The sequence below is a fragment of the Pavona decussata genome, unplaced genomic scaffold, assembly GCF_977016875.1.
Source record: "Pavona decussata unplaced genomic scaffold, jaPavDecu1.1 SCAFFOLD_219, whole genome shotgun sequence".
Taxonomy (NCBI): Eukaryota; Metazoa; Cnidaria; class Anthozoa; order Scleractinia; family Agariciidae; genus Pavona; species Pavona decussata.
The window spans coordinates 3,244,895-3,259,877 of record NW_028145624.1 but is presented as its reverse complement, the minus strand read 5'-3'; the positions used below and the strand labels follow the sequence as shown (position 1 = coordinate 3,259,877).

The window sequence follows — 14,983 nt, the reverse complement described above, 5'->3', positions numbered from 1 at the left end:
GAATCTTTCTCGAGAACTCCCCTATTTCCGGCTTTAAAAATTTCCAGACTTCTTCAATCGCTCCAATCGAAAAAAAAGATTACCACTGGTCTTTAGAGCCTCCTTGAATTTGGGTTTTGGTCTAATTTTCATGCTAATACTATACACTTTGGTTTTCAGCCTCTTTTTTCATCGTAATGATAATACGCTTTGATTTTTGCTCTGATTTTCATCCTTATACTATACACTTGCTTTTTGGTCTTCTTTTCATCCTAATACTATACACTTTGGTTTGCGGCCTAATTTTCATCCTAATACTACTCAGTTTTATATTTGGTCTAATTTTCATCCTAATACTATTATACACTTTGGTTTTTCGTCTAATTTTCATGCTAATAATACTATACAGTATGGTTTATGGTGTAATATTCATCCTTTGGTCTAACATTCACACTTTGGTTTTCGGCCTTTTTTCATCGTAATAATACACACTTTGGTTTTTGGTCTACTTTTCATCCTAAGACTATACACTTTCGCTTTCGGCCTTATTTTCATTATTACAGTATACACTTTGCTGAATTGTCTAATGTTCATCTTAATACTAACACTTTGGTTTCTGGTCTAATTTATATCGTAATTCTATACAATTGTTTTTTTGTCTAATTTTCATGGTAATACTGTAAACTATGGTGTTCGTCCTAATTTTCATCCTATACACTTTAGTTTGTTGTCTAATTTTCATCCTAATACTATACACTTTGGTTTTCCGCCTTATTTTAATTCTAACACTACACGCTTTAAATTTTGCCTCATTTTCGTCCTAAAACTATACTCATTGTCGGCCTCATAGTAAACACTTTGGGCCAGTTATTTAAACAGAGTCTAACTTAGGCTCTGGCTTAAGACAATTAATGGGCCTCCAAATCCGTTTATAAGTGGCTTGTTTTAAGTAAAAAAATAGTTTTCTAGTCTGGGATGCAAGCCGTCTTGTTACAGTCGGCAGTAGACAATGTTTAGATATGATTGTCGGCAAAATTGAAAATGGCTTAGAACGGGGTTTTGTTTAACACCGTCTAAACTCTCTTTTAATAACTGACCCTTTGGAGTTTCATCTAATTTTCGTCCTAATACCATACACTTTGGTTTCGGCCTCGTTATCGTGCTAATGTTATACACTTTGTTTTTTTTTTTTTTTTTTTTTTTGCTAATTTTCAACCTAATACTATAAATTATGGAATTTTTGCCTGATTTTCATCCTAATAATATATACTTTAGATTTTGTTCTAATTTCCATCCTAATACTATAGGCTATGGATTTGGGGCTAATTTTCATCATAAGACTATACACTATGGATTTTGGTCTCATTTCCATCCTAATACCATAGGCTATGGATTTCGGGCTAATATTCAATTTAATACTAAACACTATGAATTTTTGCCCAATTTTCATCCTAATACTATATACTATGGAATTTCCCCAAACTGACATCCTAATACTTTAGGCTATGGATTTTTGGCTAATTTTCATCTTAATACTATACTCAAAGTATTTCAGTCTAATTTTCATACTAATACTATTAATTTTGGCCTAATTTTCACCCTAATGCTCTACACTATTGATTTGGGCCTAATTTTAATCCTAATACTACCGTGTAGCACGAAAATTTTGCGGGAGTTTTATTTTGCGGATTGGCAATTTTTTTGTGTTTTGCGGGAACAAATTTTTGCGGTTCGAGAAGACTGAAATTTTTAGTGGAAACTAATTTTTGCGATGCTTTGGTTGAAGCAGCAGAATAATTATTTAAGTGGAAGAAACCTGAATATTTTCAACTTTTATTGGACGGCCAACTGAGTCTCAGTTCTAGTTACATATTGGAGACATATCACTGTAATACCTTAGTGCGTAAAGGGAATGAACAACAACAAAACAAAAAGCCTACTCCTACCATGCACTACCAAACACTGTTTCGTTAATAGGCATATGGTTTACCATGACCGGTATTACCGAATAAAATTTTATAAGAAAGCAGTATGAATTTTTGAATTACCGTAGCTGAAACCTTTCTAGGCATACAAAGGGGCTTTCAGCTAGTATACAACTTTGAGACCTAACTAGGAGCGGCCTGCTAACTATGCCCTATTGTAACGCAATGATACAGACTCAGTCGATAATAATAACATTCTTGTTTAGTTGAACTTCTACACTTCTGTGCAGGCCGCCGCAGATGCGCCACTAGAACATGGTTGGTCTGCTGCACAATTCAAGTCTGTCCGTTCCTTTAGACCCATTCGTGACAATCTAATGTACTGAATTGCTTTACTCTTGACAGCTCTAGTTGCTTTTTCCAATGAAAAATCATATTAATGTTCTTGTTTAAGTCCAATGTATATCGCTCCAGTGGCATAGGCCTATTAAAAGCGGAGTTTTAAATTTGACTGAAGGAAGTTAATTTTTGCGGCGTTTTATTTTGCGGGTGTTTTTTCTGCGGGAACTAATTTTTGCGAATCGAGGCCAATCCGCAAAATTCGCAAACATTAGAACCCGCAAAATTTTCATGCTTCACGGTATACACTGTGGTTTTTGGCCTAATTTTCACTATAGAGTATGAATTTTGGCCTAATTCTAATCCTGCTTTTATAGACTATGTATTTTGACCTAATTTTTATCCTTATACTGTACGCTATAAATTTTCGCCTCATTTCCATCCTAATACTACACACTATAGATCGTGGTTTAATTTTTATCCGAAGTCTATAGACTATGAATGTTGGCCTAATTTTCGTTCTAATACTATGGATTATGGATTTTGACCTAATTTTCACCCTAATACTATAGACTATAGCTTTTTTCCTGTGTTTCATCCTAATAATATATACTTTGTATTTTGGTCTAATTTCCATCCTAATACTATAGGCTAAATTTGGGCTAATTTTCACCCTAATGCTATACACTATGGATTTGGGCCTAATTTTAATCCTACTACTATAGACTTGTATGTATTTTGGCCTAATTTTTATCCTGCTACTATAGACTATGTATTTTCGCCTAATATTTATCCTAATACTATACGGTAAACATTTGGGCCTAATTTTCATCCTTATACTAGACACTATGGATTTTGGTTAAAATTTTCATCCGAAGTCCATAGACCGTGAATTTTGGCCTAATTTTCCTCCTAATACTATAGATTATGGAGTTTGACCTAATTTTCATCCTAATACTATAGACTATAGATTTATTTCTGAGTTTCATCCTAATACTATGTACTTTGAATTTTGGTCTAATTTTTTTGTTTGGTCCAATTTTGCCTAATTCTAATCCTAGTACTATAGAGTTGTACGTATTTTGGCCTAATTTTTATCCTAATACTATACGGTAAACATTTGGGCCTAATTTTCATCCTTATACTAGACACTATGGATTTTGGTTTAATTTTCATCCGAAGTCTATAGACTATGAATTTTGGCCTAATTTCCCTCCGAATACAATAGATTATGGATTTTGACCTTATTTTGATCCTAATACTATAGTTTATAGATTTATTCCTGAGTTTCATCCTAATACTATATTCTTGTTTTTCACGTAACGTCACCAAATTCTAGAATTCAAAACCGGGAGGCCTACAAAATTTTTACCTTCATTCAAGGAAAGATTACCTAAAAATATGTCTTTTCACAATTTCTTAGCTCTATGTCGTTCTTTCTTTTGAAAATAGAACAGTTTCAACTTCCGAGTTTTCATTGTGCGTGACATCAAGAGGACGGCCGTGACAGAGCTGTTCCATACCTTAAAAATACCTATTCGGGTGATTTTCAGCATTCTAATCAATTTAAGTTTGAGGAGAAATATTTATCTTAACATTCGAAAATTCACAAGGGAAAACAAACCTCTTTTCTGGCAAAAGTGAACTCCAGATGCTTTTTCCTATTTCCGGCCGCCATGTTTGTGTCCCTCAGAGAGACACCAACATGGCGTCTCCATACTAAGCTCTATACATTTGTGTGAAATATTTTGTCAAATAACTCGAGTACGGAATACCGCACAGACCTGACACTTGGACAAATTTCTTATTTACTTATCATCTATAACATGTCAATTTCTTGACTTCATTCATAGAATGGTTTCATTTTTTTTTTTTCACGCACACGGCAATGGCGTGATAGTGAAAAGCGGCAATACTTTGGATTTTGGTCTAATTTTCATCCTAACACTATACACTATGGATTTTGACCTCACTTCATAATATTACTATACACTATGGATTTTGGTCTAATTTTATCCCCATACTGTGAACTATGGTTTGTTGCCTAATTTTCATCCTAATACTATAGACTATGTATTTTGGGCTCATTTTCAACCTGATACTATAGACTATTATATATAATTAATTTTGGGATAATTTTCATCCTAAAACTATTCACTATGGATTTTGACCTTATTTTCATCGTAATACTATACACTGTGTATTTTAGCCTAATTTTCAACCTAATACTATACACTATAGATTTTGGGCTTATTTTCATCATAATATTATAGACTATGAATTTTGGCCTAATGTCATCCTAATACTATACACTATGGATGTTTGGCTAATTTTCATTCTGATACTATACACTACAGATTTTGGCGTAATTTTCATCCTAATGCAACAGACTATGGATTTTGGCTGAATTCCCATCCTAATACTATAGACTATGAATTTTGGCCTAATTTTCATCCTAATACTATGGACTATGAATTTCGACCAAATTTTCATCGTAATACTATAGACTATGAATTTTGACCTAATTCTAATCCTAATAATATAGACTATGTGTTTTGGCCTTATTTCCATCCTAATACTATACACTTTGGACGTTGGGCTAATTTTCAACCTAATGCTACACACTGTTAATTTTGGGCTAATTTCCATCGTTATACTATAGACCATGAATTTTGGCCTAATTTTCATACTATGGATTTTGGCCTAATTTTCGTCCGAATGCTATACATTATTGTTTTTGGACTTATTTTTATCTTAATACTATACACTAATAATTTTGGCCGAATTTTCATCCTAATACTATATGCTATGGATTTTGACCTAATTATCGTCCTAATACTATATGCTATGGATTTTGACCTAATTATCGTCCTAATACTATAGGCTGTGGATTTTTGCCTAATTTCTATCTTTATACTATAGACTATGAATTTTGGGCTAATTTCCATCCTAATACTATACGCTATGGATTTTTCCCAAATTATCGTCCTAATACTATAGACTATGGATTATGGTCTAATTTCTATCCTAATACTATAAACTGAATTCTGGGCTAAGTTCCATCCTAATACTATACACCATTATCTTTTGCCTAATTTTCATCCTAATACCATAGAGTGAATTTTGGGCTAATGTTTATCATAGTACTATACAGTATGGATTTTGACCTAAGTTCATTCTAATACTATAGACTATGAATGGTGAGCTAATTTCCATCCTAATGCTATAGACTACGGATTTTGATCTAATTTAGATCCTAATACTATTCACTATGGATTTTGGATTTACGGGAACGAATTCTAGATCGTTACAGATCTCGCTTATATATTTACACTGGCTATGTTATAAATTACAAATAACAAAATTCGGAAATGTCACTTGTTCTGTCAAAAAACCCTAAAAGGAAAGTGACGAAGGTTGGCCAGAGCTACAGGCAACAGTTTCTCCTAACACCTTTTTCGTGCTCTCCGCCTTGCTTCTTTGCGTGCCTTTTCCCCTCAAGCCTTTGTTTTATTTGTTATATACATTTAAGTACAACAGCTTTTAATATTGAGCATTTATGAAAACCCAATGAGTTAACCAATTTGAAAAGAGAAGGGGTGTTTTGCAATGTTTTCTATTTAGTTGAGAAACGCTTGGCACAATTGCGCATGGCGTCTCACGAATCATTAATCAAAATGATATTGCACCTTTCAAAAACATAACAGGAACGACACTTTCGAATCTTCTTAAGTAAGCAGAGGAATTACTGAGAGAAACAGCAGAACCACCAGAAAGTCAGCAAACATGAACACAACGGGTAATAGATCGAGTTAATCTCGTACCCAGATCTCCCACGGTCAGGCGGAGGGGAGATCTGGTAAAGTTCGATTTGACGCCCGGAATACGGGCCTGCCCATCATCCTTTGTCCACCGTGCTGCTCGTAACTGTGATCATTCCTGGTGAGGTTTTCGCTTTCGAGGGTGCTCTTCGGAACGTTCTTCGGTCGAGAGGACAACAAAACTTGGAGCTTAAACCAAAACGAAAACGGCAACAGGAGAGATTGCAATCAACAAGCGCGGTAAATCACTTTTTTACTAAGATTAGTTCCTACCCTTTGTGACCATCTAGACCATCTTTGTAATGAAAACTGTTCCAAGAACAAATCCATCGTAATTGTGCTTTCTCCACTCAAGATCAACGTGCTTATCGACGATCAATTAAAAAGACTTAAGTCAACCGGAGTAAGCTGTACCAGTTTTCGCCTTAGATGGTAACTGTATTGAAGATACTGTAATTTACAGGCAGGGAAATGTCACATAATTTTTGTGCACCCCAAGGTAAAGGTAGCAACAGACAGTGCAGAGAGTTTTTGTTGTCGAAGCTTTATCAGAAAAATTTTGTGGTCGTTGTTGTAGATGAGGCACAATAGAGTTACTGATTGGCATCTTGGTGTTAAATTTCGCATTGGAAAGTCAAATGGTTCATGTCATATTTTCATTTGCAAAGTTTCAGAAATTGTGGTCTACCAGTGATACGTAAAAATTATTTCTTCTCTTTGTAGTCTTTCAGCTGATTTGGTCACACAAATTCTCCTTCTTCCATAAGTTAATGGTTTAAATTTCCAAACCAAATGGATTGTGTAAATGCGGCAGGTTTCTTTTACAGGCCAAAGGACACAACTCAAGGTCACTGTAATAATATAATTTTATATGAACCAGCTAAACAGGGCCTCCTCCTACCTACAACAACTGTCCACTCCTATAACACCAGAAATTCTGCCAAGCTTAATTTTCACCGACCACAAGTTAGAACTAACATAGGCAAATTTACTTTTAAGTACTCTGCTTCTGTCATATGGGAAACTGTCCCCATGGCATTGAATAAAACAAAAACTTTTAACAGGTTTAAGAAACTTTATAAGGCCCACCTGCAGTCTCTTGTCAATCAAATAATATATGTTCTGTTTAATGATCAAATATAATAGTATGTAACTATCTAATAATAATAATAAAGTTAAAAATAATAATAATAATAATAATAATAATAATAATAATTGTCTGCTTATATTTTGATCTTTGTTGTCGCTGCTGTTGCTGCTGATGATGTGTTGTCCTTTTCCTTTCTTTTTGTTTGTTGTTGTTGTTGTTTGTTTGTATGTTGTTTTTTTGCTTTTTTTTTGTTTTTATTTATTTATTGTTTTGTTCTTCTTTTATTAAGCTTGTCCTGTTTAGATTTCTTGCTCGGTTCAGTATATCTCGAACATACCTTAATTTACACAAATGTAATTCTCTCTCTAGGCTCTACAAACATTTCCTACATTTTCTAATATCTCAATAAAGCTCAGTGTCATTTCTTTGTTTACTTAAAAGTAGGTGGTGGTCAGCTAGAAAGCCTTTGCTACTTTGACCACCACACACATTTTATAATTTGTACTGTATTTATTTTTATCTTGTAATCATTTGTTGTAATACTTTTCGTTCTATGTTAATGTTGTGTAAATAGTGTGAAATAAATGAACCATGAACCATCCTAGCCCTAACACCATGCTACTGTCTTGGTTATATACCAGCAAACCAGAAAGACCTGTCCGTGTAAATGGTAGGCGCCCAATTATGTCCAACATTAAAATACCGAGTACACCCTTGCTGTTTTAAAGGGGGTTTTTTTTCTCAAAAATGGAAGTTTGAATTTCTTTTGGGAAATGGAGGTACCACATCTGGATTTGGGATCTGAAGAATGTTTGGTTACTTGCAACATGTGAGCAAACAGCCCGTACCAAAATTTGCGCTGTAACTAGAGACAAAATCGGACGTTAATTTTAAAGCCAAAAAGAGGCCAAAACGGGCCAAAATATGACCTCAAAATACAGAGCCTAAATGGACCTAAATAGGACCTCACTCAAACCTAAATATTTGAGTCTCAAACGAAGACAAAATTAATTAGCGAGAACCCAAATTAGGCCCGAATTTTTGCCAAAATAACGCCGTAATTATTGCCTTACCTTCCCAACTTCCAAGCGTCTGTTTCGATCAGATAAGCCATATCGAAAAGGGATATACTAAACAGGGCCTTAATTTAGGCCCAAATTACGCTGTAATTATTTTCAACAGAAACATAAGGAATATATTACAAAACAAGGAGTCATTAGGACCAATAATGCACGTGAAAACAACAAGTACCCGTACGAAAATTCTGGGCGAGAAAGCGGCGAGATTCGGGCCATAAAAAATCACGCTGATGAGCGAGACAGAGCCTGACGATAATCACCCTGACAGGAGCGATAAAAATTGAACGATAAATGAACGGGAATGGAGCGAGACGTGACATTTGAATCACTTGTTCGGTTGAAATTATGGCTCGCTAAACAAGCTGAATTTGACTCACCGGAGTTGGGCCGTATTATGGCCTGACTAATTAAATGTGGATAAAATAGCACGTACACATCAAATAAACTGCTATCGTACTTCTCGTCAAAAACTTGTTTTGTCACAATTAAATAAATCTGCGCCATGTGTTTATCTTTCATGATCTAGGCGGTCACATTCTGCCCGTGATGTTTTCTGTTTGCGACTCTTTGATACAACTGCAAAATTCACGGCTATTCGAAAGGCCTTGATGTCAAAAACCGATTCAGCCTACTGGGTGCCGTTTTGATTTAAAAATTACGACCGCAAAACCGAGTATAAATTTACATTACCACGTTCTAGCACACTGTCGCGTCGAGCGCATACAGCCGCCGTTACACGTTGAAACTTTTAGCTGAAACGTGTGTGCAACGGCGCTGCGAAACAAGTTTCAGCAGGCGTTGCACCGTGTAACATGGTCGGTTTCGTGAAACTTTTTCGAACTTCCGTGCCGAGCGGTATTTGGCTGTTACCTTCAAAATATTGATATTGTAAAAAAAAGGGAAGAGTCGCTCAATGCGTGCCGTTTATTTCCTGTAGCTTCCCTTGCTGTCCCAGAAGCTTTTTCCTTGAATGGCTAACTCGATTCGTAAAATTTATTTGTTTTGGTTGCGGGCAGTCCTTTGAAAGTCCTTTTGGTTTGCGGAAACACATCACGCATTCTGAAAAACAACGTAGAAAACGAAGATATAATTTACAGCTGCCATAACTGTAGTCTCCTTTGCAGCTTTTTATCAACACCGTTTGATCGAGCTTCACTGAGACATTAATTTGAGCACGTAATAATGTTTGAAGGCTAAAATAAGTTTAACCGTTAAATGCGCGCGCGCTCAGAACAGCAAGTTACATTTTCACCGGAACAACCCCGCATGTACATTTTTATAGCCGTGAATCAATCGTTTTCCATCCCGTGGGAATTCAGGTAATGTATATCAATCATCTTATTATTATACTCACGTTTGGGACACTCATGGAGAATAAATAAATCCCGAGGAAAGCTGTTTGCTTCTCCTGAACGTGCCAGTTCTACCAAGCTCTTTCAATTCATCCACTGGACAGGGTATAACGAGACTATAGTAGACTGACTTTTTATCGCTGTGAAAGTATACACAAGCATACAAAATTCCATCCATTGTCTTCGGAAACAACAACTGAAGTAAAAAAGATGATCTTATTTTGAAGAAAAAGGAGCTAAACGGTCAAACGTCTGAATGCACAGCTTTCCTGCTTGAACTGCCCGGCGCTGAACGAAACGGGATAAAATTTCAAAACGACAGCCAATCAGGAAAGTCGAGTTTCTGTATCATGCGATAGGAATCTCTTTGATTGAATTGTTCGTTATATGGGCCGTGCGTGATTCTCCCCCAAACTTTTATTTTATTTCGTGTAAGTAATAACTGCACGCGGAGTCGAGTATTTCGGCTAAAACAATTTATAGCCGTCTCGATACTCTCAAAACATGCGAATCGATCATCTTCACGAACGTTGCATTTGTGTCTATATTTGGAACACGACAAGAGCCAGCCATATTATCGCCCATTTTCGAGCATTGCAAATGTCTACAAACCCAGAGGAGGTAAATAATTTTTAAACTATCACGTTTCATTCTCGGCTTGATTCTCGGCCATAACACAGCCTGACAAATATCATGTTCATCTGCATACAACGTAAAATCAGTCTCACTGACGTTCACGCTAATTTCTGGCCGCTTAGAACATAGCAAGACAAATGTCTCTGTCTAACCCGCTGTTAATTCTTGTCTCAATAAATTCACTTTCAGTCTAATAGTTAGAACGTAACTGGTTTTAGGTCGTTTTTTGGCTTTAACAACCGAACGTAAATTAAGACCTAAAATAGTTACCCTGCTTTTTAGGCTTTACGGTTGACCTTGTAGCCAAAATCTTAACCTAACTTTTTTACGCCCTGAGCTGTTAGGTTCATTTTGGTTGCTATTTAGCCTTGTCTGGTAATCTAAGGCCTTAATAAGGCCCTGTTTTGGTTGATTCAGGCCATAGGATTTCGTACGGGAGAGCAAGTCCCTATGAGTTTCCCATTAGAGTTTTATTTGGTAGTGATGAGCTTTCCATTTCAGTGGTTCTTGATTCACCTTTATCACATAACACTTGAAAAGTTTTCACCTGAAATTTATGTTAAGTTTAGGGGACATGCCCCCTCGACTGCTTCTTTGATGACAAGTTAATAAAGGTTATAATTTTACACATAGGAGTCCACAGACTCGAAAATTAGAACCACATAATACACAAGTCCAATAATATTTGACTCTTGATATGAAGAACAAAGGTCATTATCTGCATTTGATTTGCAAGGCACAATGAGTTGCTTAAATAATCATTGTTGTACTGAGCATTGCATTATTTGTACATGCATAGAGGATGATACACTAAGAATAATACAAGGTTCTTTATGTCCAAAGCAGCTATCTTGGTGCTTGGACACTCACCTCTGATGGGATCCTTGATTTCAGCAAAAAAAAAATAATAACAATAATAATAGGAAGGTGTGAAGGTCTTTTGGGCTCATAAAAGTAGCAAATGGCAGATAAATAGAAAACAAATAAAAAAAATATTTCCACTATTTGTTTTCCTGTGCATGTCTGTGTGTTATAATGAACTGTCACCCATTTCTGCAGCAAAACAACAGCTTTCACAGTAAGCTGATCTTCAGTAACCATGAATTCCTAAGTATTCCTTAACCATGGCCTTCCATAGCCAGGAAACAACATTTAATCAAACTGTCAGACACAAACCCACTGCAGAGAAGTGGTGGGGAAAAGAAACTTTGAAAACAGTGTCTGTCTTGGATGAAAATTCCTTGTTGATGCCAATTCCTTGAGCAAAAAAAATTTTCTTGTATTGATATTTGCACCCATGTCAGGTCCTAACTTTTCTTAATATTAAGACCAGCAACAATAAATTATGTTCAAGGACTTTTCACACAAGTACACAAAAAATATCAGAACAGTGAACCTTGAACCTTTAAGCCCCAGTAGTGATCAGTATCAAAATTTCTCCTAATATTTATCAATACACAATCAAGGAGAGGTCATGAGATCACCAGTGGTGAAATTTCTTGATATTTCAACAACCTCCCTATAATGCTACTATGAAAAATGGACATGTAGAGACCAGTAAGGAGAAACTGTATGTTGACACTGAGGCTTAAAGGTTAAAAGCTAATAAATACAGAGCCATATTGTTAGTGATTATCGCAGCTTCTTTTATGCTTCGTCCTTCCACCACCCCATGCGTCAAAAAGGGCTTAGTTGCTTGAGAATCCCTTTTTATTCAGCCTTCTCATTATCCATTTTCTGGTAATTACATTGTCTTATTCTAATGGAAAGAATAACAACATCCCAGTGAATGACTACAGTTTTTTCTTAATTAATTGCATCTTTGTTCAGGGGGCACAACTTCAGAGTACAGCAAACGAGGAACACTTTCCTCAGTATTCCCTACAGCGAAGATTGTTGTCATGACAACAACAGCAACAGAAAAACAACCAAACTACAATCATACAAAGTTTGAATATGAAAGATTTATGGAGTACTACAAAGGCCCTCCTATCTTAACACAAAGTAATGTTGACCAGTTTGATTACATATTTTCGCCCATAGCAGATGAACTTATCACCACCAATGTCAAAAATTAAGCCTGTCAGCCTATTATTTACTCATCATTAGTACTGTGTGGATTTGGGGGTGCCTTTTTGGGTGGAAAGCTTGGGGATCAACAGTTCTACCTTACTCCCCAAATTCCTCAAAATGCACTTTTGGCTCAGTCTCATTCTCTACAGACTGACAATGAATATTATTTGCCACAATCTTTGGGAATGGGGTTTGATTCTCATTGTGTTGGAAGGATAATAATTTATTCATTTTGGTCTTCCGCAAACCATGGAAAGTTTTTTCCAAGAAAGTGGAAGAGATGGGAAGCCTGCTACATCAAAACTTTACTTTAACAACAATCATATTGGTGCAAATATTGAAGAAATGCAACCCATCATGACAGATTAGTGTAAATACCCCAGAAATCTGTGCAGGGGAAAATTTTTGCTTATAACCACTTTGGTTTTGGCTTTTGTGTGAGAAATGCAGCTGTTGTGATATCTGTTGTCCGAAATGACTGTCATTGCTCTTAATTATGTGTTGAGCTGTGTCCAGCTGTTTTAGCCCTTGAAGATATTCACATCACTGATAGGAACTTTAGGAACTTGCTTCTCCCTAGAAATCAGGTGGAAGAAATTAAGGCAGAGTTAACAAGAAATAAAGGAGAAACTGAGGCCAGTGATAACTATTTGTATCAGAGAATGTGCTAAGGATTAACAATGGAAGTAGTAAATGAAGTGTGTTTAGTACTTCAAGGACTCCATACTAATGATAAAATAATGGAGAAATTCCCCTATCTTGAAGAAAAGAACAATGGCAAAAAGATTCTGAAAAACTATAAGTGATGTCAAATCCAAAGAGGCATGTCCTCCTTTTAAAAACTACTTCTTTTCTAAAGCCTATCACAAGCATAGACCTGCAAAACATTAGGTGGTGCAGACATGTAAACCAATGTCCCCATTTTTATTTTAGAGGAAGACTAGTTTTATATTTTGGATCCAAATTTTTTTTAACCCAGTAGGTGGGAGAGAGGGGATAAAATTAAACTAACTACACTTACATAAAGAGCCCTAATCGGTTCAGACAAGGTGTTCTCTGTTGTAGTACGGGTTTCATTACTATTATTTTGGCGGTCATAAGTCGGACATTTTTCATTTCTCTTAGCTGAGGGGTGGGAGGGATATTGATCTCACCAGCAGATGAATAATAATATTGTGTGGACACTCTATCAATTTCTCCAAAGTCTTATGAGAGATGTTGTATGGATCTTGAAGGAATAAGCACACTGGTCTGAAAGGACTAATATTATATTATGAAGTCTCTTACTCAAAGTCCAGTTCAATTTATAGAAGGAAAATAGTCTTTTAGCAGAAGACAAAAACTGAAAATATGCTAGCAAATGCGGCGCGCGTGTTCAGGAACTCAAGGTAAAGTATTTTGGGGAAATTAATTTGCGTTTACTAAATAAATAATCATTTTAAAAAAAATCATTTTTTGTCAAGAAATACCAAAACAAAAATATATGACCTACCTCCATTTTATCCCCAAAAGTAAGCAAGCTTATATCCATCGTGTTGGAAACTTGTGTAAGTTTGAACGTTACTGCAAACTCTTTTCGGCTAAAGTCGCTGTTGTCTTCCGAAAAAACAATTTCTCACTGTTCTCTCCCCACACAAAGGGCATGTATGTATTAAAACGTCGCATGACAATCTTAATCGGAGCGAAAACTTTTCCGTGTTTTTGTTTCTTCCCCGAACTGAGCGAAAACCAAACACAGAAGGAAAGAGCCAATCACAGAGCAGATTAGAATGAGGCATTCCTTATTCTGGTAACCAACCAGAAATGGCGTTATATCGAACTTTACCAGATCTCACATTTCGACATTCCCGAACCGACGACTGAGATCGGGGTACGAGATTAAGATCGAGTTGCTTGAGTCCATTGAATCCTTTAGTGATGAACATTGGAGAAACCGTTGCTTACTCTCTCATCTTTGTTGTATCACTGGCGGCGAATTCCTCCATAGCGATCATTGGGATGTCTATATAGAGTGCGCAAATTAGAACTGAGTAAATCTTAGAAGGCCAGATCTGGCTCCCAAAGTCTCCATAACTAATTGAGCGAGTTAAGGTAACTTACGGCGATTTAAGGCGACTTAAGGAAAGCTTGCTGTGAAATTGAAGCGATTTAAACGACTTAGGCCATTTTAGGAAACTTACGGAGATTTCATACAGGGTGCAGTGAGGAGGCTAGACTGTTTTCCATGTATATTTGAGCCTGTTAATATACATCAGTTTACAACATGTCTTGTTGGTCCGACATGAAACTCTCACTGACCTGAAGGGCCAACAAGATGTTCTTGCTTGTGAATGATGTATTATAATCCACCTACCGGGGAACAAAGCCTTAAAAGGCATATAACTCTTAAGATTACCACAAACCCCAGGCTTTAACACCACAGGGGTTTCAAGGGCCTACGCTATTAAAATGCTCGTAAATTTAGTTCTTATTACATAATTACGCGTGCTGTTTCATTAGTTTCATGCTGTACATTAACTTCGGACTTTACAATTGGGCAACCTGTTGTCACTATTCGCGTTACATGTGATATATTTCGTGGCGTTAATTCAATTCCGGGTAATATTTTATCATGCAATACTTTACTCACGCATGTCTGCTCTTCTTTTTCGACAAATATCATTAATCCAAGGATCCCACCGATAATCAA

The 14,983-nt window shown here is 36.1% G+C and overlaps 1 long non-coding RNA gene across 1 annotated transcript; it reads right to left on the bottom strand.

Annotated features, from left to right (window-relative positions):
- Positions 1–10,672: 10,672 nt before the first annotated feature.
- On the bottom strand, positions 10,673–14,164 carry LOC146459552 (uncharacterized). Its single transcript, XR_014857899.1, has 2 exons — positions 13,787–14,164; positions 10,673–12,870 (listed from the first exon to the last, which is right to left on the bottom strand). It is a non-coding gene; the product is annotated as an uncharacterized LOC146459552 (long non-coding RNA).
- Positions 14,165–14,983: the final 819 nt, after the last annotated feature.